This window comes from Heptranchias perlo, unplaced genomic scaffold (assembly GCF_035084215.1).
Source record: "Heptranchias perlo isolate sHepPer1 unplaced genomic scaffold, sHepPer1.hap1 HAP1_SCAFFOLD_44, whole genome shotgun sequence".
NCBI classification, from domain to species: Eukaryota; Metazoa; Chordata; class Chondrichthyes; order Hexanchiformes; family Hexanchidae; genus Heptranchias; species Heptranchias perlo.
In genome coordinates this window covers 7,793,778-7,819,115 of record NW_027139453.1, presented here as the reverse complement: position 1 = coordinate 7,819,115, position 25,338 = coordinate 7,793,778, and the positions used below count along the sequence as shown (strand labels likewise).

At 44.8% G+C, this 25,338-nt stretch overlaps 3 non-coding genes across 3 annotated transcripts; 1 reads left to right on the top strand and 2 right to left on the bottom strand.

The window, feature by feature from the left end:
• The first annotated feature begins 2,250 nt into the window (after positions 1 to 2,250).
• trnav-cac (transfer RNA valine (anticodon CAC)) lies at positions 2,251 to 2,323 on the top strand. Its single transcript has one exon. It is a non-coding gene; the product is annotated as a tRNA-Val (tRNA).
• A 9,104-nt stretch (positions 2,324 to 11,427) lies between these two features.
• Positions 11,428 to 11,499, bottom strand: trnac-gca (transfer RNA cysteine (anticodon GCA)). Its single transcript has one exon. It is a non-coding gene; the product is annotated as a tRNA-Cys (tRNA).
• A 2,620-nt stretch (positions 11,500 to 14,119) lies between these two features.
• Positions 14,120 to 14,191, bottom strand: trnac-gca (transfer RNA cysteine (anticodon GCA)). Its single transcript has one exon. It is a non-coding gene; the product is annotated as a tRNA-Cys (tRNA).
• Between the last annotated feature and the right edge of the window lie 11,147 nt (positions 14,192 to 25,338).

Here is a 25,338-nt window from a genome sequence, read left to right as displayed (position 1 = left end):
CAACTCCTGCCACCTTCAAAGATTTGTGTACATACACCTACAGCTCTCTCTGTTCCTGCGTTCCCTTTAAAATTGTACCATTTAGTTTATTTTGCCTCTCCTCATTCTTCCTATCAAAATGTATCGCTTCACACTGCTCTGTGTTAAATTTCATCTGCCATGTGTCTGCCCATTTCACCAGTCTGTCTATATCCTCCTAAAGTCTGATACTATCCTCCATATTGTTTAGTACATTTCTGAGTTTCGTGTCATCTGCAAACTGTGAAATTAGACTCTCTGTACCCAAATCCAGGTCATTTGTATCTAAAAGAGCAGTGGTCCTAATACTAACCCCTGGGGAACACCATTGAATGCTTCCCTTCAGTATGAAAAACAAACGTTCACCACAACTCTCTGCCTTCTGTCTCTTAGCCAATTCTGTATCCATGCTGCCACTGTCCCTTGAATCCCTTGGGCTTTAATTTTGCTAACAAGTCTAATATGTGGTACTTTATCAAATGCCTTTTGAAAGTCAATATACACAACATCAACCCTCATCAACCCTCTCTGTTACTTTGTCAAAGAACTCAATCAAGTTGGCCAAACATGACTTTCGTTTAACAAATCCATGCTGACTTTCATTTATCAGCCCATACTTTGCCAAGTACCAATTAACTTTGTCCCAGATTATTGTCTCTAAAAGTTCCCCCATCATCGACATTAGGTTGACTGGCCTGTAATTGCTGAGTTTATTCCTTTCCCCTTGTTGAAAAAAGGCAATACATTTGCAATCCTCCAGTCCTCCGGCACTGTCCCCATATCGAAGGAGGGTTGGAAGATCATAGTTCACAGATCTCATGCAACAGATGTGTTTGAAACCTATTAAGGCCTCAGAAATATAGATGTGTCCTTACCTCATAATGTGTTCTGCATATATGATCATCACGACCATCTGCCCAGAACCCATATGAAATGGACGGTAAAAGGCAGGCTCACCAGTAAGGAGGAGGGCGGGGGTATAGGACTTCTTGTTAGTTCAAGGAAGAAGTTCATTGTGAACAATCAGGACTTTAAAGGTACCTCAATGACCTGTACTTTCTTTGAAAATATTTTGCTAGTAACTGCGTTCACCATTGAAACCGCTCTCGGTTTTCAACTCACTGATGCAGATTGCGGTCGCTTTGTATCTGTAAGCGTGTAGTTTGGTATGGGGCGCTTTCAATTTCTGATATCTCACGAAACACCGGGAAAAATAAATGCAGAATCAAACTTCCCCTGTAAGTGATGAATTGAAGGGAAAGGAGTTTCAAGCACAAAGAATAGTGGAGACCCCACAGACTGGGAGAGATATAAAGAGCAGCAAGGGGACACAAAGAAAGTAGTAAGGGTTTTAAAAACGCAATATGAGAAAAAAACTTGCAAGGTTTATCAAGGATAACACTAAAAATATTTACAAGTATATTAAGAGAAAGAGGGTGGTTAAGGGTAATGTGGGCCCCTTAAAGACAGATGCAGGCGATATTGTAATTGAAAATAAGGAAATGGCAGTCATGCTAAATAATTACTTTGCATCATAAACCAGTAAAAGCTAACTTAGTATAAATAATATCCACAGGCACTCCTTATTTTCTCCATTACCTTTTGTTTACTCAGATTAAATCTAGTAAGTCCCTCCCCTTGGAGTATTAAAGATTGAGGGGTGGTCTGAGCGAGGTGTTTAACATGTTTAAATGATTAGATAGAATATTTGGAGAGAACCAATTTCCTCTGGGGAATCAAGAACAAGCGGGACACAACCTTAAAATTTGAACCACGCCATTCAGGTTCGAAATGAGGAAGCACTTTTATAAACAAAGTCAGGAGAAGTCTGGAAATTTCTCCCTCAAAAGGCTGTGGATGCTGAGGGTCAATTGAAGCTTTCAAGACTGAGATTGATAGATTTTTGTTGGGTGAGGGGATCGTGGGAGAGGGAGCAAAGGCGGATAAATGGATTTGAGGCACAGATCATCGATGATCTAATTGAATGGCGGAACAGGTTCAAGGGGTTGAATGGCCTCCTCCTGTTCCCAATGGAAATGTTGAGAATAAGCTTGGTTGAGGCTGTGACGCCTGGGTCAACCCGTGTCCAAACAAGGCAGGCCACATTTGGGAGTTTCATAAATTTGAAATGAACATTTTTCTTTTTTGACTTGTGGAACTTCGATCAATTGAAGAGTTATGAAAGAGAATCAATGCAGTTATTCTAACTTCTGGCTGACGATTAAAGCAGTGGTTTCCGTAGTGTAGCGGTTATCACGTTTGCATCACACGCGAAAGGTCCCCGGTTCGATCCCGGGCGGAAACATTATGTTCAGGTACTTTTTTTCTGTGTTATGGTCTGTCTTGTTCAATTTAACACAAATTCGTGGCCTCACGAGCACTGAACATTTTAAACAGAGCCCTTAAAAATACAGTATGTAAAATGAGAAGGGATAAAAAGTTCATCGCATGCGAAGCACAAAGGAAATTATTGAAGTTCCCTCAATAGCCTCTCATTCTGCCAAATAAAGTTATCGGTTAATTAATGGTGAATAAAACAATGATTATTTCCTTTTCCTCCCACAGAGTTTGAGTAAATTCATGCAATTAATATAACAAGTGTTCAAAAGTTGCCTCTCAAACCTGGAACCGAACCCAGCGCAACTGAGAGCGCCGAATCTTAACCACGAAGGGCGGCAAGTTTGGTGACAAGCTGCCTTGCTCCCCATCGCTATGGAGGCGAGACAACACGGCCCGAGCCAAACCTCCCCATCCGCGAAGCACAGGCTCAGGAAAACCCGGGGAGATGGCATCCCGCTCACCGAGCCTTTCCAGCAGCATTTATCTGACCAAGCACTGTCGTGAGTGAGACTTTTTTCGGGGGTCTCAGTGTGGAAAGGGTGGAGAATGAAGTAACCACTGTTAAGTCAGCATGGCCGAGTGGTTTAAGGTGCTGCGTTTAATTCACCACCTTCTCTGGAAGCGTGGATTCAAGCCTCTTTTGTTACTTTGACTCCAATTTCATTTTTCCCTTGAGCTGCAGTTGATCTTTCGGCCCAGTTGATTTGTTCTTCCCGCAATGCCCAACCCGGTCGCCGGGTTTTGACGCCCATCGGCTCATCCCGAAACCAAGCTGTAAACGAAAATATGCTGGAAACACAAGGCGGTCATTCAACAAATATGGAAAGAACAGACACATGGGGAAATGTACGATGTGAACATCGGAACAGGAGCAGGCTATTCAGCTCCTCAAGCCAGTTTCACCATTTAATAAGATCATGGTTGATCTGTGATCGAACTCCATGCACCTGCCTTCAGCCCATATCCCTTAATACCTTTGGTTGGCAAAAAGCTATCGATCTCAGATTTAAAATTAGCAATTGAGCTAGTATCAATCACCGTTTGCGGAAGAGAGTTCCAAATTTCTACCACCCTTTGAGTGTCGAATTGTTTTCGAATCTCACTCCTGAAAGGTCTGGCTATAATTTTTAGACTGTGCCCCCGAGTCCTAGAATCCCCAACCAGCAGAAATAGTTTCTCTCCATCCAGAAAATGTCAATGATACCACAGTCAATGAAAGGTGCAGTTCAAGAAGGCGTCTCACCAGCACCTTCTCAAGAGCAATTAGGGATGGGCAATAAATGTTGACCTTGCCATTGACACCAACATCCCATGAATGAATACAGAAAAATTCGCCTTCATGGCCGAGTAGCCGTAATTTCCTGCTGCTAAACCACTGGAAGAATGAAACCATCGGCTTCAGTCCTTTGAACGAACTGTGTGCTCTTGCCGTCGAGCTGAATCCCCACTTGGTCCTCTGCCCCGAATATCCACTGCATCAGAGAATCCTCCATAACATAGAATCATAGCAGGAAACATCACAGAGGGAGGCCATTCGGCCCATCGTGCCTGTGCCAACTCTTTGAAAGAGCTATCCAATTAAACCCACTCCCCTTCCCTTTCCCCATAGCCCTGCAAAAATTCCCCCTTCAAGTATTTATCCAGTTTCGCTTTGAACGTTATTATTGAGTCTGTTTCCACCACCATTTCGCGCAGTGCATTCCAGATCATAACAACTCGCTGCGTAAAAAAACTCTCCTGATCTCACCTCTGTTGTAAATTACCTTAAATCTGTGACCTCTGGTTACCATCCTTTCTGACAATGGAAATAGTTTCTCCTTATTTATTCTATCAAAACCGTTCATGATTTTGGACCCCTCTGTTAAACCTCACCTTAACCGTCTCTGCTCTGAGGAGAACACCACCAGCTGCTCCAGTCTCTGCACCTCACTGAAGTGAATCATCCCTGGCACCAATCTAGTAAATCACCTCTGCACGCTCTCCAAGGCCTTGACATCCTTCCTAAAGTGTGGTGGGCAGAATTGTGTTGTGGCCAGCTGGCTCCTAACCAGTGATTTATAAAGGTTTAGCATAAGTTCCTTGCTTTTGTACTCTATTCCTCTATTTAAAAAGTCAACGGCTCCGAATACTTTTTTTTACAATCTGTTCAAATTGTCCTGCCACCTTCAAAGATTTGTGTACGTTCACTCCCACGTCTCTCTGTTCCTGCACCCACTTTAAAATTGTACCATTTAGTTGAAAGAGCTGGCACAGGCACGATGGGCCGAATGGCCTCCAGTGATTCTAAAATTCTATGTTTTTGATTACATCTCTGTGAAGTGCTTTGGAACATCCCCCAGAAGTGGGACTGAGCAGTTCACTTTCTCCCTTCACACTTCCATCTGACCTGGGCTGGACGAAGTAGATGTTTTCGTGGTGTAATGGTTATCATGTTGGCCTCACACGCGAAAAATCCCCGGGTCAGAAACAATTTGCTGGAACTTGCTCCTCACAAACTTCCAGGCGCGAGCTTTCTCTCGTATTAATTGAGCAGCAATCCTTTCACATTTAACAACGGCTGCACCAGATTCCTGGTCTCATCACCACTGAAAGCTTTGAAGCAGACTCCTAAAATAAAGTGCGTAAAATGAGAAGGGATCAAAGTCAGAAAAGTTAGCGCAGATTCGACAGTCATTCGGCAAACTTGTAAGAATGTCGTTCGGTGCGAAACAGAAAATTGGGAGTTTATTAATTGTAACTAAAATAATCATTCGGCGTATCAGGGACTTGAATTATTTTGTGCAATTAAATGAACTGCTTTGTGAAAACAAATTCCCTGACCGGGAATTGAACCCGGGCCGTGCCGATGAAAGCGCCGAATCCTTACCACGAGGGAACGTTGCAATAGAAATTTGGCATAGTCATAAATATTTGGGCAGCAGCTGTGTTAGATTAAAATTCTCTTTATGATTTGTGAGATGCAAATGTATTTCATGACTGCTGCTTACAAATGTATTTACATGTAAATCTATTATTTATTCATTTATTGGGGTGTATATATTGTAAATGTATTTTCTGGATATTTATTTCTCAATATCTTATTTTTCAATTTCACACAAGTAAATAACACAGATACACACAGGTATAACGATAACCACCACGATGCAACATGCATATTTATAACAAGATATATCATATTGTAAAAATAATCAAAATAAATTTATAAATGGCACACATGACATAAACACTCACTTGAAAGGAAGCATGACATCCATTTATACACATCCATAGATTGTATTTTCACACCGTCCTGTTAATAGTCCTGAACAAAATCCACACACCGAAAGTCTCAGTGTTTATTCAGGTGCTGCCCGTCCTGTTATGCATTTTGAGCAGTTCTTTTCCTGTGATGTGATGATTCTGGGTGCCGGGTGTGTGTAATTGGATTTGCTGCAGTCATGCTGCCGCTGACAGGTGAAGGCTGCTTCTGAGGCTGCCTGACACCCGGTGGGAGTGGGCGGGGATTTGGTCATCTGAAATAAATGAAACGGTGTATGAGATAATTTCATAAAGATAAACATCCACCTCTCTGTCATCAGAACTCGTGGCGCAACGGTATCGCGTCTGACTCCAAATCAGAAGGCTGCGTATTTAAATCACGTCTGGATCAGAGATGCTTTGAGCGCTGGGAGGAGTCTGAATAATTGCGGAATTCAAACTGCGTGCCCTTTTTCACAATAAACAAAATCCTGATCTGAATTCTGGCTTGCTCGTTCCCCAGTGTCAGCGAGAGAAGCGTCTGATTCCCTCATTTATTAATTGTAAGAAACATACACAAACACACTGATTAATCAAAATCAGCCTGCAGCTCCACACGCACAGAGATAAACACAGGCCGTATCGGGAGACACCGGGAAACAGACGAGAGAAATAGACAAAACGGTTTCTCAGAGAATTGCCTGTTCCTCCACGGTCGAATGAAAGGGCTTTTGCTGTTCGGTTTCGTTCCACACCTTGGAATTCAGGAGAATCTGGTACTTGGTTTGTGGGATAAGGCACGGCCGCGATGGCCCGAATGGCCTGACTCTGAGCTGTCTCCTTCCACGATTATAAACTCAGCCCCTTGGGCGGAGCTCGCAGCCGCCTCGCTGCAACAACAGAACAAATGGAGACGCTCCACTGGCTCGGCCACCTCATTGGGTAGAGCATGAGACTCTCAATTTCGAGTTCGTGGGTTTAAGCTCCACGTTGGGTGAATTCTGTTTTGAACATTTCCGCTGCTTTCACGTGTGAACCCTCCGCTTGCTTGACTGTCAGTGCAAGAGACGAGTCTGTCAGTGCCGCGTCGTGTGCAATGGTCAAAACTTGAAAAGGAGCAAGAAGGTGTTTGGGGTTCAGATCCACAAACCTCTCTGATGAGCCTGAGATTTTGTCAGAGGTTGCTGCCTCACCGACATCTCTTGCCCTCTTACGAGGCACTTGCTCCGGTTTCAATTTAAAAACTGGCTGAGTTGGTGATCGGGTGTCGGAGACCAGGTTGGTCATCTCAGTTGGAGACTCAGCGGCCCCGGGTAACACAGAGAAACAAAAAAAATCAGTCCGGGACCCGCCCCAATCTGCGGATGTGGAAGAAAACAAGGGAAAGGGGGTGCGAACAAAGGTGGCCGCAGTCACAGAATCAGAATGGCTACCTCCTGGGAGGAGGGAGAACGGTTAACGTGGAAAAGGATCCGGACGAGAATGATCTGATTCATAAGGTGAGGGGAGTGAAATTAGGGAACTCCTTCAGAACGTTAATTACTTGAAAACGAAGATTTTTTCCTGTGAGGTTTTTGATGAGTGAAATGTTTGTAAAAAGGCATTCGTGTAGAAGGATTGAGAGCTTTTCGGACTAGAGGAGAAATTAGGAGATTTTGTTTCACACAGAGGGTTGTTACGATCTGGTAGCCACTCCCTGAAAGGGTGCGAAGCATCTTTCATGTGAACTTTCAAAAGACATTTGGACAGGTGCTTGAAGAGGACTGATTTGCTCGGTTACGGGGAAAAGGCTGGGTTTTTTGGACAAAATTGAATTGGTCTTTCAAAGAGTCGGCAGGGCAACACGGTCGAATGGCCTCATTCTGTGCTGTAATATTCGATGATTCTAATGCATGATTTTAGTGTGGGACAGGAGAGATGTCGTTTAAAGAGAGGTACTGTCCCAATCAGAGCAGAGAGAGCTGAATGGTCAGTTCCTCTCTGTTACCAGCGGTTGTTTGTGTGGTGGTGGTTCCCAGTTCGCTTTACACGGGAATGGCCTTGCTTTCAATCCTGGGCGGACAATCTTGCAATTGCCGTTTACATTCTATATTAATGACTTAGATGAGGGGACCGAGTGAAACGTATCTAAGTTTGCTGATGATACAAAGGTAGGTTGGAAAGTAAGCCGTGAGGAGGACGCAAAGGGAGGTAGAGAGGTTAAGTGATTGGGTCAGAAGGCGGCAGTTGGAGTATAAGGTGCGGAAATGTGAAATTGTCCACTTTGGTAGGAAGAATAGATCAGCAGAATATTTTTTAAAAGGTGAGAGTGCAATAAATGTTGGTATTCAGAGGGAGTTGGGTGTACTTGTGAACGAATCACAGAAAGTTAACACGCAGGTACAGCAAGCAATTAGGAAGAAAAATGGTAAGTTGGCCTTCATTGCAAGGAGGTTGGAGTACAAGAGTAAGGAAGTCTTGCTGCAATTAAATAGTGCTTTGGTGAGAACACACCTGGAGTACTTTGATGTAGTTTACATGGATTTTAGCAAGGCTTTTGACAAGGGCCCACATGGTAGACTGGTGAAAAACGATGTTATTGCACTCGAGAGGGTACAGAGGAGATTTACGAGGAGGTTGCCAGGGCTGGAGAATTTTGTCTGTGAGGAAAGATTGGACAGGGTGGGGTTGTTTTCTATGGAACAGAGGAGGCTGAGGGGTGATTTAATGAGGTGTACAAAATTATGAGGGTCCGAGATAGAGTGGGAAGGAAGGACATAGTTACCTTAGCAGAGAGGTCAATAACAAGGGGGCATCGGTTTAAAGTGATTGATAGAAGGATTAGAGGGGAGCGGAGGAGCAATTTTTTTCAACCGGAGGTTGGTGGGTGTCTGGAACTCACTGCCTGAAAGGCTGGTAGAGGCAGAATCCCTCGTTACATTTAAAACATATTTGGTTGTGCACCTGAATTGCCGTAACCGACAGGTCGAGGGACCAAGTGCTGGAAAGTGGGATTTGGCTGGGTGGCTCACTTTCGGCCGACGCGAAGGCGTTGGGCCGAATGGCCTCCTTCTGTGCCGTAAATTTGCTTTGATTCTACAAAATTGGCACTTGTTTTTTGTGAGAGCAAATTCACTGAACGGGAGCCGAATCCGGGTCGCGGCGGTGAGAGCATCCACCAGGGAAGGCATGCAAGATTTCTGAACACATCTGAGATCGATTGTATTCGGTGCAAATAATATTTCTGGTTTCGTAACTCTGTTAGTTGCAAATGTATTTACATGTATCTGTATTATGTATTTATTTATTGGGGTGTTGATATTGTAAAGCTACTTTTGGCGCTGATAAGAGTCCGTATAATTCCGCAATTCATGCTTTATTTGCGTTTTCACAAGAACAAGTCTGTCTCACTGGTTCCCCAGTGTCAGGGAGGGAAGCGTATGATGCCCTCTTTTATTTAATGTTATAAACAGAAGACAAACACTCGTATTCGTTCAAAATCAACCTTCAGGTGGACACACACACAGAGATAAACATAACGAAAGATGCAGACGTTATGTTAGGATTGCTGCACATGGTCACCCAGAGACGAGTTTACTGCAATGACAGACATGAATGGCTCTGTTGGTCAGGCTCAACTAACTCAATTGGTAGAACCTATGACTCTTAACCTCACCGTTGTGGGTTCAAACCCCACAGATTCTGTATTAAACTTTTTTGTTGCTTTCAGGGGTGAATCCCACCTCTGACTCCCACCAGACCCGTGCAGTGTCAACCCGCACGTTGTGGCCGCGCCCGGGCTGATTTCTCTCTGTCTCACTGGGGACCGCTGAGTCTGCTGTACCGTGATCACCAACTCAGCCAGTTTGGAAATTTAAACCTGAACATGTGCCTCGCAAAGGGCAAGAGAAGGAGGGAAGGCTGCAACCTCTGACAAAATCTCATTCCCATCAGAGAGGTTTGAGTATCTGTACCCCCAACACTTTCTGCACCTTTTAAAAGTCTTGAAATTCACTGTGCAGGACGCGGCAGCGAAAGGCAGGTCTCTTGCACCAACAGTGATGCGCAGGGTCGTTTTCACTCGTAAACCAGCTCCTGTGATATTGCGATATTGTCCTGGACTCCCTCACCAGCTTATCTATCGACCTTTAAAAATCCTAATAAAGCCTTCTATATTCCAGGGAATTCAAGTATGTAACCGCTCCTCATAATTTAACCCTTCGATCCCTGCCAACATTCTGGTAAATCTGGGCTGCGGTCCTTCCGAGGTCAATATATCATTTCACAGTAAAAGGGAATAAAACTTGAAATGAGCGTCATGAAGATCAGTTTTCTCTCACTCAAAGTTAACTGTTTACCAAAGTAAAACATAAATATTCCTCTAAAAAAAACAACAAATAGTCAATAATGAAACATTGTGGATGAATAATGAGATAAGGGTAAAATTGAAATTAAACAAAGGCATATTCTCTCTGCCTCCCTCTCGTTCTCACTCATTCAGTCACTCGCACACTCACGAACACGCTAATTCACTTACTCTATCCATCCCTCATTCCCTCCTTCCCTCAATCCCTCCCTCCCTCACTCACTCACACACTCACTCCCTCCCTCAATCCCTCCACCGTAAATGATTGAGAAAGACATAAGTAAGACAAAGATCAAATTAATAGATTGGAAACAAGCTATTTTTGAGGAGTTGAGATTGGAATCTGGGAAGGTGAACTTGGAAAAAATCTTGACAAAGAAGTTGAACAGGTTTTGTGAAAAATTGAAACGGTGATCAATAGAGTTCAAGAGAAATATATTCCTCTAAAAAAACAACAAATAGTCAAAAATGAAACATTGTGGATGAAAGAGGAGATAAGGGTAAAATTGAAATTAAACCAAGGCATATTCTAACTACATGGACAATTAAGGAAAGGATGATAATGGGGAAAATGAAGACGTTAGGAAGGATGTCAAAAATCAATCAGGAAAGCATAAAGGAAATACAAAATTAAATTATCAAGAAATCATCAATTATTCCACAGAAACATCAATAACATCAGGATAGGGATAGGTCCAACAAGGGAGACACAAGATACACTCACAGGTAATGACAGTGAAATAGCTGGAATATTGAATAGTTCCTTTGCCTCAGTATTTATCAGGGAGAATATACATGCTTAACATAACTTCTCCGCTTTTCAATTCTATCCCCCTGGAAATGAACCCCAGTGCTTGGTTTGTTTATTTATGCCTTCACACTTTTAGTGATTTCTGTATCTGTAGTCCGAGATCCTTGGTGAAACCACACTTGGAGCACCGTGAACACTTCTGGTCTCCCTATTATAAAAAGGATATCGAGGAATTGGCGAAGGTGCAAAAAATGATGATGCCAGAACTGAAAGATAATACCTTTCAGGATAGATTTAACAGGCTTATGGCTAACATGATAGAGGTCTTTGGATAATGGAAGGGTTTGATTGGGTAGACGTTGAGAAAATATTTCCATTCGTATGGGACTCTAAAATTATCGGTTATCAATATAAGATAGCCACTAACAAATCCAATAGAGAATTCATGGGAAACTTCTTTACCAAAGAGTTGCAAGAATGTGGAACTCGCTCCCTTAAGGAGCAGTTGAGGCAAATAACATCGATACATGAAATGGCAAACTTGATAAACACACGCGGGCGAAAGGAATAGAAGAGTGTGCGGATGGGGATAAGTGAAGTAGGGAGGGAGGAGTCCAGTGTGAAGCAGAAAGGCTGGCACAGACCCGTTGGTCAAATGGCTTGGATCTGTGCGGCAAACTCAATAAAAACAACGACAGATTTTCTGACACCTCAAAAGCAGCACTGATAATGTGCAAGGGAGCGCCTGGATTCGAATCAGAGACCTCTTGATCTGCAGTCAAATGCTCTGCCACTGAGCTACACCCCCACATCGGTTACTCATTCTTGCACGCACAATGTAATGGAGCTCAGCAGCTGGCAGTCACCAATGTTGATATTGCCAACATGAAAAGAAGCTTCATGAGTTATTCTGGGAGACAAATAATTACGGCAATCAGAAACGTTTCATGACTGGAGTGAGTCACATTATTTTGTACAGATGCGATGCACAACCCAACTTGGAACGCCTTGTCTCTCGGCTTTAGAGAACACATCTTTACTACAGAACGCGGAACTCGAAGCACCAGCCAAACAACATCAGAATTTCAAATTGAGGTCTTCAGCTGCTTTACAAATGCTCTGTCACTGTGCTCTGCCCCTAGCTCTTTAGATATTTGCAGTCAACAAATGCAGTGCCAAGTACAATGCGTGGTTTTCCAAGATCATGCCGTCAGTGCCATATATGTAAGTATACAGAATATAATAAAGATGCATCCAGCAGGCATTCGGCACGTGTGGCAGGAGGAGCCAGTGTGTGAAGCAACTGTGGTTAGGAGGCAATGCTGGATCTGGTTCCAGGGAATGAGATCGTTAATGTGGAGCAGGTGTCCTTTTTGGGGAGCATTTAGGGAACAGCGAACAGAGTATCATAAGGTTTAGAATAGCAATGGAAAAGGAGAAGGAGTAATCTCGAATAAAAATACTTAATTGGAAGACGGTCAATTACAGTGGGTTGAGAACTGATCCGGCCCTGGTAAAATGGAATCAAAACTGTAATCGAGCAAAGGGCTGCTTTTGAACAGGAGATTGTTCGGGTAAAGTCTGTGTACATTCACACAAGAGGAAAAGGTAGGGCAACTAAAGCCAGAGTTCTCTGGATGACGAAGGAGATAGAGAATAAAATGAAGTAGAGGAAGTGGCCGTATGGCAGATGTCAGGTTCATAATACAAGTGAGAACCAGGATGAGAATGGAAAGTTCAGAGGTGAAGTGAAAAAGGAAACCACACTTGAAGTAACGTGAACAATTCTAGCCTCCAGATTATAAGAAGAATAAAGAGGAATTGGCAAAGCTGAAAAAAAATCACAAGGAGAATAATAGAACTCGGAGCATATACTTCTCAGGAGGACTAAACAGGTTGGAGCTCTTTTCTCCAGAAAAGGGAAGACTGAGGGGTGACCTGATAGTGTGGTGCATAAATACCGGAATTGACCAATCGAGATAGCTAACCTGTTTCTCTGCTGAAGCTTCAATGAAAACAACAATCCTGCACAAAATCATTTAGAAAGAAGAGGGAGTATCGGGATTTAAACCAGCGATCGCTTGATTTACAATTAAACACTGCAATTAAGCAAAGCACCCACTGATATCGTCCACAGACAAGGTAATGCAACGGAATTCATTACCTGGCAGTCATCACTGTTGAAAGAACGAATCTGAAAAGAAGCTTTACAGTTATTTTGGGAGACAAATAATTACAGCAATCAGAAATGATTCATGAACGGAGTGAGTCACACTATTGTGTACAGATGCGATGCACAACCCAACATGGAAAGCCTTGTCACTAAACTTCAGTGAACACATCCTTACCACAGAACGCGGAACTGGAAGCACCAGACAAACGACACCTGAATTTCAACCAGATGTTTCTCCAACAGCTGTCAAGTGCTCTCTCACTGTGCTCTGCCCCTGGCTCACACAATCATGCTATCAGTGCCATATATGTAAGTGCACAGAATATCGCATCAGTGTAATAAATAAGTACCCAGCAGGTATTAGGCATGTGTGGACAGTAGGAGATCGTGTGTGAAGCGACTGTAACATGTGTTAAGTCAAAATATTCAGTTACAGGTTACGGAACAGAAGTTGGTTTATCAAATGGAAAAGTGTCTTAATTGCAGAATTCACATCGTAACCATGAAATAAGAGGCTGTGAATGTCCAAAGTGGACAATGCTCAAAAACCTCTATTTGGCCCTCCGGATCCGAGTAGAAATTGCTGGCCACAGGCTTGTGGCCGTGTTTCTTAATCATTGTTTTAAATCTTGCCGCGAGTGCCTGGCTATTCTCCTACACTTACTTCTCTTATCTCCAACGTTTCATTTTCCATTATTGGATCAAGCAGCGATTCCTCTCTTGCCTACCTTTCTCCCTTTTATCATTACATCGTTCCTGCCTGCTCCATCTGTCGCCCTCTCGCTCTCACTCATTAATTCACTCAAACGCTCACTCACTCACTCACTCACTCCCTCCCTCCCTCGCTCACTTCCTCCCTCCCTCACTCACTCACACACTCCCTCCCTCCCTCAATCCCTCCGCAGTAAAAGATTGAGAAAGCCTTAAGTAAGGCAAAGAACAAAGTAATTGATTGGAAACAAACTAATTTTGAGGGGTTAAAAATGGAACTGGGGAAGGTGAAAAAAATGACAAAGAGATAGAACAGGAGTGGGAAATATTTAAAAGGGTGATAAATCTCTCTCTGGCACTCCCTCGGAGTCGAGAATGGAAGGGTCTGATGAACGAGGGAGGAAGGGGGCCCGTGTGGAGAATGGACGCTGGCATTGAGCAAGTGGGCCAAATGGCCGACTGTGGACTCAATGCAAATAACAATCTTGCAGCTGCAGGAACAGACTGACTGCATGACTTCCGACAGGGAACATTTAAAAGATAAAGGGGGCGCTTGGATTTGAACCAAAGACCTCTTGATCTGCAGTCAAATGCTCTACCACTGAGCTACACCACCACATCTGCACGAAATTCTCGCACACACAAGGCAATGGAGCTTATTACTTGGCCATCATCAACATTGACAGCACCATTCTGAAAAGAACCTTTATGAGTTATTCTGATAGGCAAGAATATGACTCCACCTCCAGAGCATGACCCGTCGCTTAGAATCTAACTATAACCTCCAAGCCTGCCTCCGCCCTCAGAATCTGACACGGCCCTCTGTGTCGGACCCCCTCCCCTAGCCTTTGACCTCTGCCCCAGAGTCTGACACTTTCCCCAGTGTCTGACCCTACCTTCAGAGTCGGACAACTCCCCCAGAGTCTGAACCTTGCCCCAGAATCTGACACCTCCCCCAGAGTCTGACCCAGGTTCTATATGTATAAATGCGTAGGCTTCAAGGAGCTCCTGAACATTTACCTGACGAAGGAGGAAGTCTCCGAAAGCTTGTGAATTTAAAATAAAATTGCTGGACTATAACTTGGTGTTGTAAAATTGTTTACAATTGTCAACCCCAGTCCATCACCGGCATCTCCACATCACAGAGTCTGACCCGACACCAAGAGTCTGACCGCTGTCCCAGAGCCTGACTCCTCCCCCAATGACTGACTCCTCCCTAAGCGCCGGACATCTCCACGGCGTCTGAATCCTCCCTCAGAGCCTTACTCCTCCCTTAGAGTCCAATTCCTCCCCAGAGCCTTATTCCTCCCTCGGAGTCTGACCCCTCCCCAGAGTCTGACTGTTCCCCCAGAGCCCGATTCCCCCTCCAGAGACTGACTCCTCCCCCAGAGCCTGACTCCTCCCCAGAGCCTTACTCCTGCCTCAGAGCCAGAGCCCTCCCCAGAATCTGACTCCTCCATCAGGGCCTTACTCTTATGAGGATATATTAGGTTGACTCGGCCTGTATTCACTCGAGGTCAGAAGAATGAAAGGGGATCTCATTGAAACAAAAAAATTCTGACAAGACTGGATACAGGGAGGATATTTCCTCTGGCTGGGGCGTCCAGAACGAGGGGTCACAGGATACGGGGTAGGACATTTAGGACTGAGATGAGGAGAAATTTCTTCACTCAGAGGGTGGTGAACCTGTGGAATTCTCTACCACAGAAGGCTGTGGAGGCGAAATCACTGAATATATTGAAGAATGAGAGAGATAGATTTCTAGACACTGAAGGCATCAAGGGATATGTGGAGAGAGCGGGAATATGGTATTGAGATAGAGGATCATCCTTGGTCATATTTAATGGCAGAGCAGGCTCGAAGGGCCGAATATGCTCCTATTTTCTATGTTTCTTCGCCGGAGCAGCAGACGAGGGAGAAAGGAACGGAAGGGGAGGGAGATCGGGTGAGATGAAGTCTGGTGGCAGGATGCTTCCGTGCAGCATCAAAGATGGCAAAAACCAAACGAGTCGGCCTGTTTCCCTGCTGTCGACTCGATGCAAACAACAATTTTACTGCTGCAGCGAAGGCAGACTGAGTGCACGATTCCCAAGGTAAAAACTTCAGCGTGCAAGGAGGCGTTTGGATTTGAACCAAAGCTCTTGTAATCAGTAGTTGTATGCTTTAACACTGAGCCACACCTTGATATCTGTGATGATTTCTTGCACATCCAAACTGATGAAGCTTCTTTTCAGGTTGGTTCTGTTAACATTGCTGACTGACAGGTACTGAGCTCCGTTACGTTTTGTGTGCACGAAATCATCACAGATGTGGGGGTGAAGCTCAGTGGTCGAGCATTTAACTACAAATTATGATGTTGTTGGTTCAAGTCCAGATATCCGCTCTCCCTTTTTTAACTGCATCCTGTTGGGAGTCATTCCGTCGGTCGACCTTCCCTGCAGCTGCAGGTTTGTTGTTTATGTTGAGTAAAATTGAGTCGACAGCAGAGAAACAGGCCACTCGGCTCAACTGGTCGATGCTGGCATTGATGCTCCACAAGAGCCTCCTCCCTCCCTACTTCATCTGACCCTATCATCATATCCTTCTTTCCTTTCTCCCCCATATGTTAATCCAGCTTCCACTCGAATGCATCTACACTATTCCCCTCAACTATTCCTTGTGGTAGCGAGTTGCACATTCTCACCGCACGCTGCGAAAATAAGTTTCTCCCGAATTCCCCATTGGATTTATCAGTGACGATCTTATATTGATGACCTATGGTATTGGACTCCCCAACAAGTGGAATCATTTTCTCTGTGTCTAAAATGTTCATAAGCTTAAAGACCTCTATCAGGTCACCCCTAAGCCTTCTCTTTTCTCGAGAAAGGAGCCCCAGCCTGTTCAATCTTTCCTGATAGATGTCTCATCTCAGTTCTGGTATCATCCTCGTAAATCTTTTATGCACCTTCTCCAATGCCTCGATATCCTTTTTACAATATTGTGTAATTTTATTATTTTATGTATTGTGTGCAGATGGGGATGGGCAACCCAATGGTGTTTCAATATTGACTCGTTTGGTTTTTGAGGAATATATTTCTCCTAAATTCTATTGATCTCCGTTTTGACTATTTGCCTCTGCTGTTCTATCTCTTTGTCTGTCCAAATGTTTTACAGTTTATTTAACGTAGTTCCAATCTCATCCGCTGAAAATTAACTTTGTTCCAATCTATTACTTTGTCTTACTAATGACTTTCTCAATCTCTTCGGGTAGAGGGATTGTGGCAGTGAGTGAGTGAATGAGTTAATGTGTGAATGAGTGAGTGTTTGAGTGATTGAGTGCACGAGGGAGGCAGGGAGAGCAGGCTGAAGCGATGAAATGATAAAACAGAGACAGGCAGACAAGAGATGAATCACTGCTGCATCTAGTAATGGGAAGTGAAACGGAGGAGATTAGAAATGTCAGTTTCGGGGAACATCTAGGCAATAGCGATCATAACATAACAAAGTTTAGATTAATGATTGAGAAAGACGGCCACAAGCCTGTCGCCACCAAATTTTGCCTCCATCTGACGGACAAAATGAGACTTTTCAGCATTTTCCACTTTCTTTTCCTGGAGGATTCACACTTTGGACACTCACAGCCTCTCATTTCATGGCCAGGTTGTAAATTCTGCATGTTACACACTTTTCCATTCATTAAGGCCCACTTCTGTTCCGCAACCTGCAAACGAATGTATTGACTTAAAACAATTTACAATCACTTAACACACCATCTCCTCCCGTCCACACTTGCCTATTGCCTGCTGGACGATTATTTATTACATTGATACGATATTCAGTAAACTTCCATATATGTCACAGAGAGCATGATATTGTGAAACTGCACATTGAACCTGGTGTTTCTTGTGTTGACTGCGACGATCCTAAGAGCTGGGGCAGAGCAGAGTAAGATTGCATTTGACTGCAGCTGCAGAAAACTCTGGTTCGAATTCAGTTGTCGTTTGCCTGGTGCTTCGAGTTCCGCGTTCCGTGGTATGATGTGTTCACTGAAGCTTAGTGAGGAGGAGGCTCTGCAAACATCCACATCCTCAATGATGGCGGAGTCCAGCACGTGAGTGCAAAAGACAAGGCTGAAGCGTTTGCAACCATCTTCATCCAGAAGAGCCGAGTGGATGATCCATCTCGGCCTCCTCCCGAAATCCCCACCAACACAGAAGCCAGTCTTCAGCCAATTCGATTCAGTCCACTTGATATCAAGAAACGACTGAGTGCACTGGATACAGAAAAGGCTATGGGCTCTGACAACATCCCAGCTGTGGTGCTGAAGTCTTGTGCTCCAGAACTAGCTGCCCCTCTAGCCAAGCTGTTCCAGTTAGGCTACAATACTGGCTACCCGACAATGTGGCAAATTGCCCAGGTATGTCCTGTCCACAAAAAGGAGGACAAATCCAATCCAGCCAATTACCGCCCCATCGGCCTACTCTCAATCATCAGCAAAGTGATGGAAGGTGTCGTCGACAGTGCAATCAAGCGGCACTTACTCACCAATAACCTGCTCACCGATGCTCAGTTTGGGTTCCGCCAGGACCATTCGGCTACAGACCTCATTACAGCCTTGGCGCAGACATGGTCAAAAGAGCTGAATTTCAGAGGTGAGGTGAGAGTGACTGCCCTTGACATCAAGGCAGCATTTGACCGAGTGTGGCACCAAGGAGCCCCAGTAAAATTGAAGTCAATGGGAGTCAGGGGGAAACTCTCCATTGGCTGGAGTCATACCTAGAACATAGGAAGATGGTAGTGGTTGTTGGAGGCTAATCATCTCAGCCCCAGGGCATTGCTGCAGGAGTTCCTCAGGGCAGTGTCCGAGGCCCAACCATCTTCAGCTGCTTCATCAATGATCTTGCCCCCATCATAAGGTCAGAAATGGGGATGTTCGCTGATGATTGCACAGTGTTCAGTTCCATTCGCAACCCCTCAAATAATGAAGCAGTCCGAGCCCGCATACAGCAAGACCTGGACAACATCGAGGCTTGGGCTCATAAGTGGCAAGTAACATTCGCGCCAGATAAGTGCCTGGCAATGACCATCTCCAACAAGAGAGAGTCTAACCACCTCGCCTTGACATTCAACGGCATTACCATCGCCGAATCACCCACCATCAACATCCTGGGCGACACCATTGAACAGAAACTGAACTGGACCAGCAATATAAATATGGTGGCTAGGAGAGCAGGTCAGAGGCTGCGTATTCTGCGGCGAGTGTCTCACCTCCTGACTCCCCAAAGCCTTTCCACCCTCTGCAAGGCACAAGTCAGGAGTGTGATGGAATACTCTCCACTTGCTTGGATGAGTGCAGCTCCAACAACACTCATGAAGCACGACACCATCCAAGATAAAGCAGCCCGCTTGATTGGCACCCCATCCACCACCCTAAACATTCACTCCCTTCACCATCGGCGCACAGTGGCTGCAGTGTGTACCATCCACAGGATGCACTGCAGCACCTCCCAAACCCACGACCTCGACCACCTAGAAGGACAAGAGCAGCAGGCACATGGGAAAAACACCACCTTCAAGTTCCCCTCCAAGTCTCACACCATCCTGACTTGGAAATATATCGCCGTTCCTTCATCGTCGCTGGGTCAACATCCTGGAACTCCCTTCCTAACAGCACAGTGGGAGAACCATCACCACACAGACTGCAGCGGTTCAAGAAGGCGGCTGACCAACTCCTTCTCAAGGGCAATTAGGGATGGGCAATAAATGCCGGCCTCGCCAGCGACGCCCACGTCCCATGAACGAATAAAAACAAAGTCACAAGGCTTTCCATGTTGGGCTGTGCATCGCACCTATGCACAATAGTGTGACTCACTCCATTCATGAAACATTTCTGATTGTCATCGTTATTTGTCTCCTCGAATAACTTCGGAAGCTTCTGTTCAGGTTGGTTGCATCAACATTGGTGACCGCCGGATACTGAGCTCCGTCACATTGTTTGTGCAAGAAATGGTCTTCGATTTAACGGGTGGGGTGGTGTACCTCAGTTGGCCGAGCATTTGATTGCAGATTAAGCGACCTTTCGTTCAAATCCAGTTTCCTCCTTTTAAATTCTTATCTCGGGAATCAGACATTCAGTCCGTTCTTCCCTGCAACAACAGGATTGATGTTTCTCTCGAGTCGACAGCAGGGAAACAGTCCACTCATCTCCTTTGGTCCATCCCGCTGTTGATGCTCCACATGAGTATCCTCCCTCCCCACTTCATCTCACCCTATCACATTCCCCTTACGTCCCTGTCCCCCATCCTGTGCTCATCCATCTTCCCCTTTCACCCATCTGTCCTGTTCACTCCGACTTCTCCTCCTGGTGGCGAGTTCCACATTCTCACCACACTGGTGACCATCTTCGAGCGATGATCTCTCGTTCTGGTCTTCCCCACATGATGGAAACATTTCCTCGCTCCCTGTCCACCTTATTTAAGCCATTATTTATTTTAAGGAAAGTGTTTATGATCTGGAATGCGCTGCCTGATCGGACAGTGGAGGCAGATTCAATGGCAGCTTTCAGAAAGGTAAATGGATAAACACTTGAAGGGATTAAAATTGCAGGGCTACGGGGAAAGAGCGGGGGAATGGGATTAACTGGATTGCCCGTACAAAGAGCCGGCATGGGCTCGATGGGCCAAATGGCTTCCTTCTGTGCTGTAACCAATCGATGATTCTATAATTCTACGTCTGCACAGTGACTGATCAAAGTCAAAGAAACTGAGGCATTGGGAGGAGTCAGACTCTGGAGGAAGATTCAGGCTCTGGGGGAGGAGTCAGTGTCTGGAGGAGGAGTCAGGCTCTGGGTGAGTTTTCAGGCTCTGGTGGAGGAGTTGGACTCCGTGGGTGGAGTCAGACTCTATGGAGGAGTTAGACTCTGGGGCAGGCGTCAGACTCTAGGAGCGGGGTCCGACTCTGGGGTCGTAGTCCAGTCTCTGGGTTAAGAGTCAGACGCCGAGTGCGGGGTCAGACTCTGAGGGATTGGTCAGGCAAAAGGGAATAGGAAGAGGTTTGCGACAAAAGGGAATAGGGAGAGGTTTGGAAGGATGACAAAAAACAATTAAGAAAGCGATGAGAAACTAGGAAATTAATTCTTAAGGAATATAAAAGGAAATAGTAAAATACTCTACATACACATCAATAACAAAAGTATACTTGCCAGATTATTAGGACCACTAGGGGAGACATAAGATCGGGTAAAGGGAGAGAAAATGTTTCCACTTGTGGGGAGTCCATTATTGAAGGTTATCACTATCAGATATTCACTAATAAATCCAATAAGGAATTCAGGAGAAACTTCCTTATCCAAAGGGTTGTAAGAATGTTGAAGTGGCTACCACATGGAATAGTTGAGTTAAATAACTTCGATGCATTTGAGGGGAAACTAGATTAGCACACGAAGAAGAAAGGAATGGAAGGGTCGATGTAGAGTTTCAGATGAACGAGTCTGGATGCTGGCATAGAACACTTAAGCCAAATGGCCTGCTGTAGAATCAATGCAACTCAACGTAAATAACAAACCTGCAGCTGCAGGAACAGACTTACTGCATGACACTATACAGAAAACATTTTAAATATAGAGGGGGCGCCTGAAGTTGAATCAAAGACCGCTTGATCGCCAGTCAAATGCTATATTACCGAGCTATACCCCCACACCTAGGCGGTTTTTTTGCACACACAAGGTAATGGAGCTCAGTACCTGGTCATCATCAATATTGATATCGCCATGCTGAAATGAAACGTCATCAGTTATTCTGGGAGACAAATAACTACGGCAATCAAAAATGTTTTATGAATGAAAAATGTCACACTATTGTGTACAGATGCGATGCACAACCCAACATGGAAAGCCTTGTCACTGAGCTTCAGTGAACACATCCTGACCACAGAACGTGGAACGAGAAGCACCAGACAAACGGAACCTGAATTTGAACCAGAGGTTTCTCCAGCTGCGGTTAAATGCTCTCTCACTGTTCTCTGTCCCAAGCTCTTTAGTTCGTTGCAGTCAACACAAGAAACACTAGATGCAATGGGCAGTTTCTCAGTGCCATATATGTAACTGTACAGAATATCGCATCAATGTAATAAATACGCATCCAGCAGGCATTAGGCACGTGTAGACAGGAGGAGATAGTGTGTGAAGTGAATGTAACATGTGTTAAGTCAAAATATTCAGTTAAAGGTTACGGAACAGAAGTGTATATTAATGAATGGAAAAGCGTGTAAAATGCAGAATTCATATCCTGGCCATGAAATAAGAAGCTGTGAGTGTCCAAAGTGTGAATTGTCCATGAAATAAAAGTGGAAAATGCTGAAAGGCTATCTTTGGCCGTAAAATGCAGGCAGCAAGTGGTGACGACAGACTTGTGGTCCTCTTCCTCCATCATTCTTATAATCCCTGTTATGTTATGATCGCTAGTGCCGACATGTTCCCCTACGATTACTTTCCTTATTTCATCCGTTTTATTTGCCATGACTAAATCCAGAAACGATGCCTCCCTTGTCTGCCCGTCTCCCTTTTGTGATTTCGTTGATCCTGCGAGCCGTCCCAGCCCCTATCTCACACTCACTAAATCACTCACTCACTCATTAACTCGCTCACTCATTCACAGACTCACTCACGTTCACACTTTCTCACTTACAGACTCACTCACTCATTCACTAATTAACTCACTCATTCACATCCTCACACAGTCAATCCCTCCCTCAATTCCTCCACCGTAAAAGATTGAAAAAGACAGAAGTAAGACAAGGACCAAAGTGATAGATTAGAACAAAGCTCATTTTGAGCGGGTGAGAATGGAACTGGGGAAGATAAACTGCAATAAATGTTGACGAAAAACGAGATAGAACAGGAGAGGCAAATATTTAAAACGGAGACCAATAGAGTTCAGTGGCAGTATATTCCTCTAAACAGAAGAACAATCGGGCCGATAATAAATTAACACTTGTTTGTGGATCCTCGTCGGTACATAATACATGAGGACACTTTTTTACACAGCGAGTGGTTCGGATCTGGAATGCACTGCACTCGGGGCTGATGGAGGCAGATTCAATCATGGCCTTCAAAAGGGAACTGGATAAGTATTTGAAACGAAAAAATGTGCAGGGCTACCGGGATTGCGTGGGGGAGTGGGACTAGCTGGATTCCTCTTGCATAGAGCTGGCACGGACCTGATGGGTTGAATGGCCCCCTTCCGTGATGTAACATATCGATGATTTTATTCTAAGTTAGTTAAACACGATTTGCCTTCAACAAATCTGTGCTGGCTTTCCTTTATTAATCCACATTTGTCCAAGTGAGTATTAATTCAGTCCTGGATTATTCTTTCTAAAAGCTTCCTCACCATTGCGATTGAACCAATTGGCCTGTCGGTGCCGGGTTAATCCAAACACTCATTCACTTCCATATATGGACAGAGAGCATGATGTTGTGAAACTGCACATTGAACCTGTTGTTTCTTCTGTTGACCGCAACGATCTAAAGAGCTGGGAGCAGAGCACAGTGAGAGAGCATTTGACTGCAACTGGAGAAAACTCTCGTTGAAATTCAGATGTCGTTTGCCTGGTGCTTCGAGTTCTGCGTTCTGTGGTAAGGATGTTTTCACTGATGCTTAGTGACAAGACTGTCCATGTTGGGTTGTGCATCGCATCCGTACACAATAGTGTGACTCACTCCATTCATGAAACATTTCTGATTGCCGTAGTTATTTGTCTCCCAGAATAACTGATGAAGCTTCAATTCAGGTTGGTTGTATCAACATTTGTGACTGCCAGGTACTGAGCTCCGTTAACTTGTGTGTGCAAGAAATCGCCAGCAATGTGGTGGGTGTAGCTCAGTGGCAGAGTATTTGACTGCAAATCAAGAGGTCTTTGCTTCAAATCCAAATTATCCCTCTACCTTTTAAGTTCTTATCTTGGGAATCACAAACTCAGTCTGCTTTCCGTACAGCAGCAGGATTGAAGTTTCCGTCGAGTCCACAGGAGGGAAACAGGCCACTCATCTCGTTTGGTCCATGCCACGGTTGAAGCTCCACACGAGCCTCCTCCCTCCCCACTTCATCTCACCCTATCACCCTCCCATCCAGTGCTCCTCCATCTTCCCCTTTGATCCATCTGTCCTGTTTGCTCCGACTGTTCTTCGTGGTGGCAAGTTCCACATTCTCACCACATCAGAGACCATCTGATATCGATGACCTCTCGTTCTGGCCTCCGCCGCAAGATGGAAACATTTCATCTCTCTGTCTGCCCGATGGAACCTTTTAATTATCTTAAAGTAAGTGTTCATTGTCTGGAAGGTGCTGCCTGATAGGACGGTGGAGACAGATTCAATTGCAGCTTTTAAAAAGGAAATTTGATAAACACTTGAAGGGGTTAAATTTTCAAGACTACAGGGAAAGAGCGGGGGAATGGGACTAATTGGATTGCTCTTACAAAGAGCTGGTAACGGCTCGATGGACCAAATGGCCTCCTTCTGTGCTGTAACCAGTCTAAGATTGCAAGATTCTGCGTCAGTGCAGTGCCTGATCAAAGTCAAAGAAACTGAGGCAAGCGAAGGAATCAGGCTCAGTGGAAGGTGTCAAATTCTGGAGGAGGAGTCCGGCTTTGGTGGAGGAATGAGGCTCTGGAGGGTGATTCAGCATCTGTGGGAGGAGACAGGGTCTGGGGGAGGGGTCAGACTCTGGGGGCGGAGTCAGACGCTGGGGGAGGAGTCAGACTATGGAGGACGAGTCAGACATTGGGGAGGTGTCAGAAAGTGTGCGGGGGCGTCAGGTCTCTGGGGGCGGAGTCCGGACTCTGGGGGCGAAGTCAGACTCTGAGGGTGGAGTCAGGCTCTTGGGGAGCGGTCAGGCTCTGGAGGAGGAGTCATGCTCTGGGGGAGAAGTCAGACTCTGGAGGAGGAGTCAGGCTCTTGGGGGCCGGTCAGGCTCTGGAGGAGGAGTCAGGCTCTGGGGGAGGAGTCAGACTCTGGGGGAGCCTTCAGACTTTCAGGGAGGTGTCAGGCTCTGGGGCAAAAGGCAATAGGAAGTGGTGAGTAAGGGTGTCAAAAAAACAATTCAGAAAGCAATGAGAAACTAGGAAATTAATTCTCAAGGAATATAAAAAGAAATAATAAATTATTCTACAGACACATCAATAACGAAAGGGTACTTACCAAAAGCATTGAGCCACTAAGGGATACACAAGATAAACTCACAGACAATGACAGTGAAATGGCAGAAATATTGAATACTTACTTTGCCTCAGTATTTACCAGAGGAGACTAACAAGGTGCGCAGGACATTAGAAGAAGAGATCAGAAAAGTTGTAAAGACATTTAAGAAAGAAAGGGGGAGTTAATTGATAAACTAATCAAACTTAGAGAGGATAAAACCTCCGGTCTGGAGAAAGTGGATCAGTACATATCAAAAGTAGTGAGGGAAGAGCTAACAGAGGCACTAATGCAAATATAAATACATTGACTAGAAAAGGGAATAGTGTCAGAGGCCTGGCGGATAGGTAATGTTATTCCTAAAACAAAAAGGGGAGATCGAACAAGCCCAGTGGACGATCAACCAGTTAGTTCAACGTAGGCGGGAAAAATAAATGATAATTGAATCTTTACTCGAAGATGAAAGAGAAAAATATCTAGAAAACTGAAACATAATGAAGAGTCGTCAGAACGGATATCAAAAGGGAACGTCATGTTTGACCAAACTTATTGAATCCTTTGACGAAGTAACAGAAAGAGTAGACAAGAGT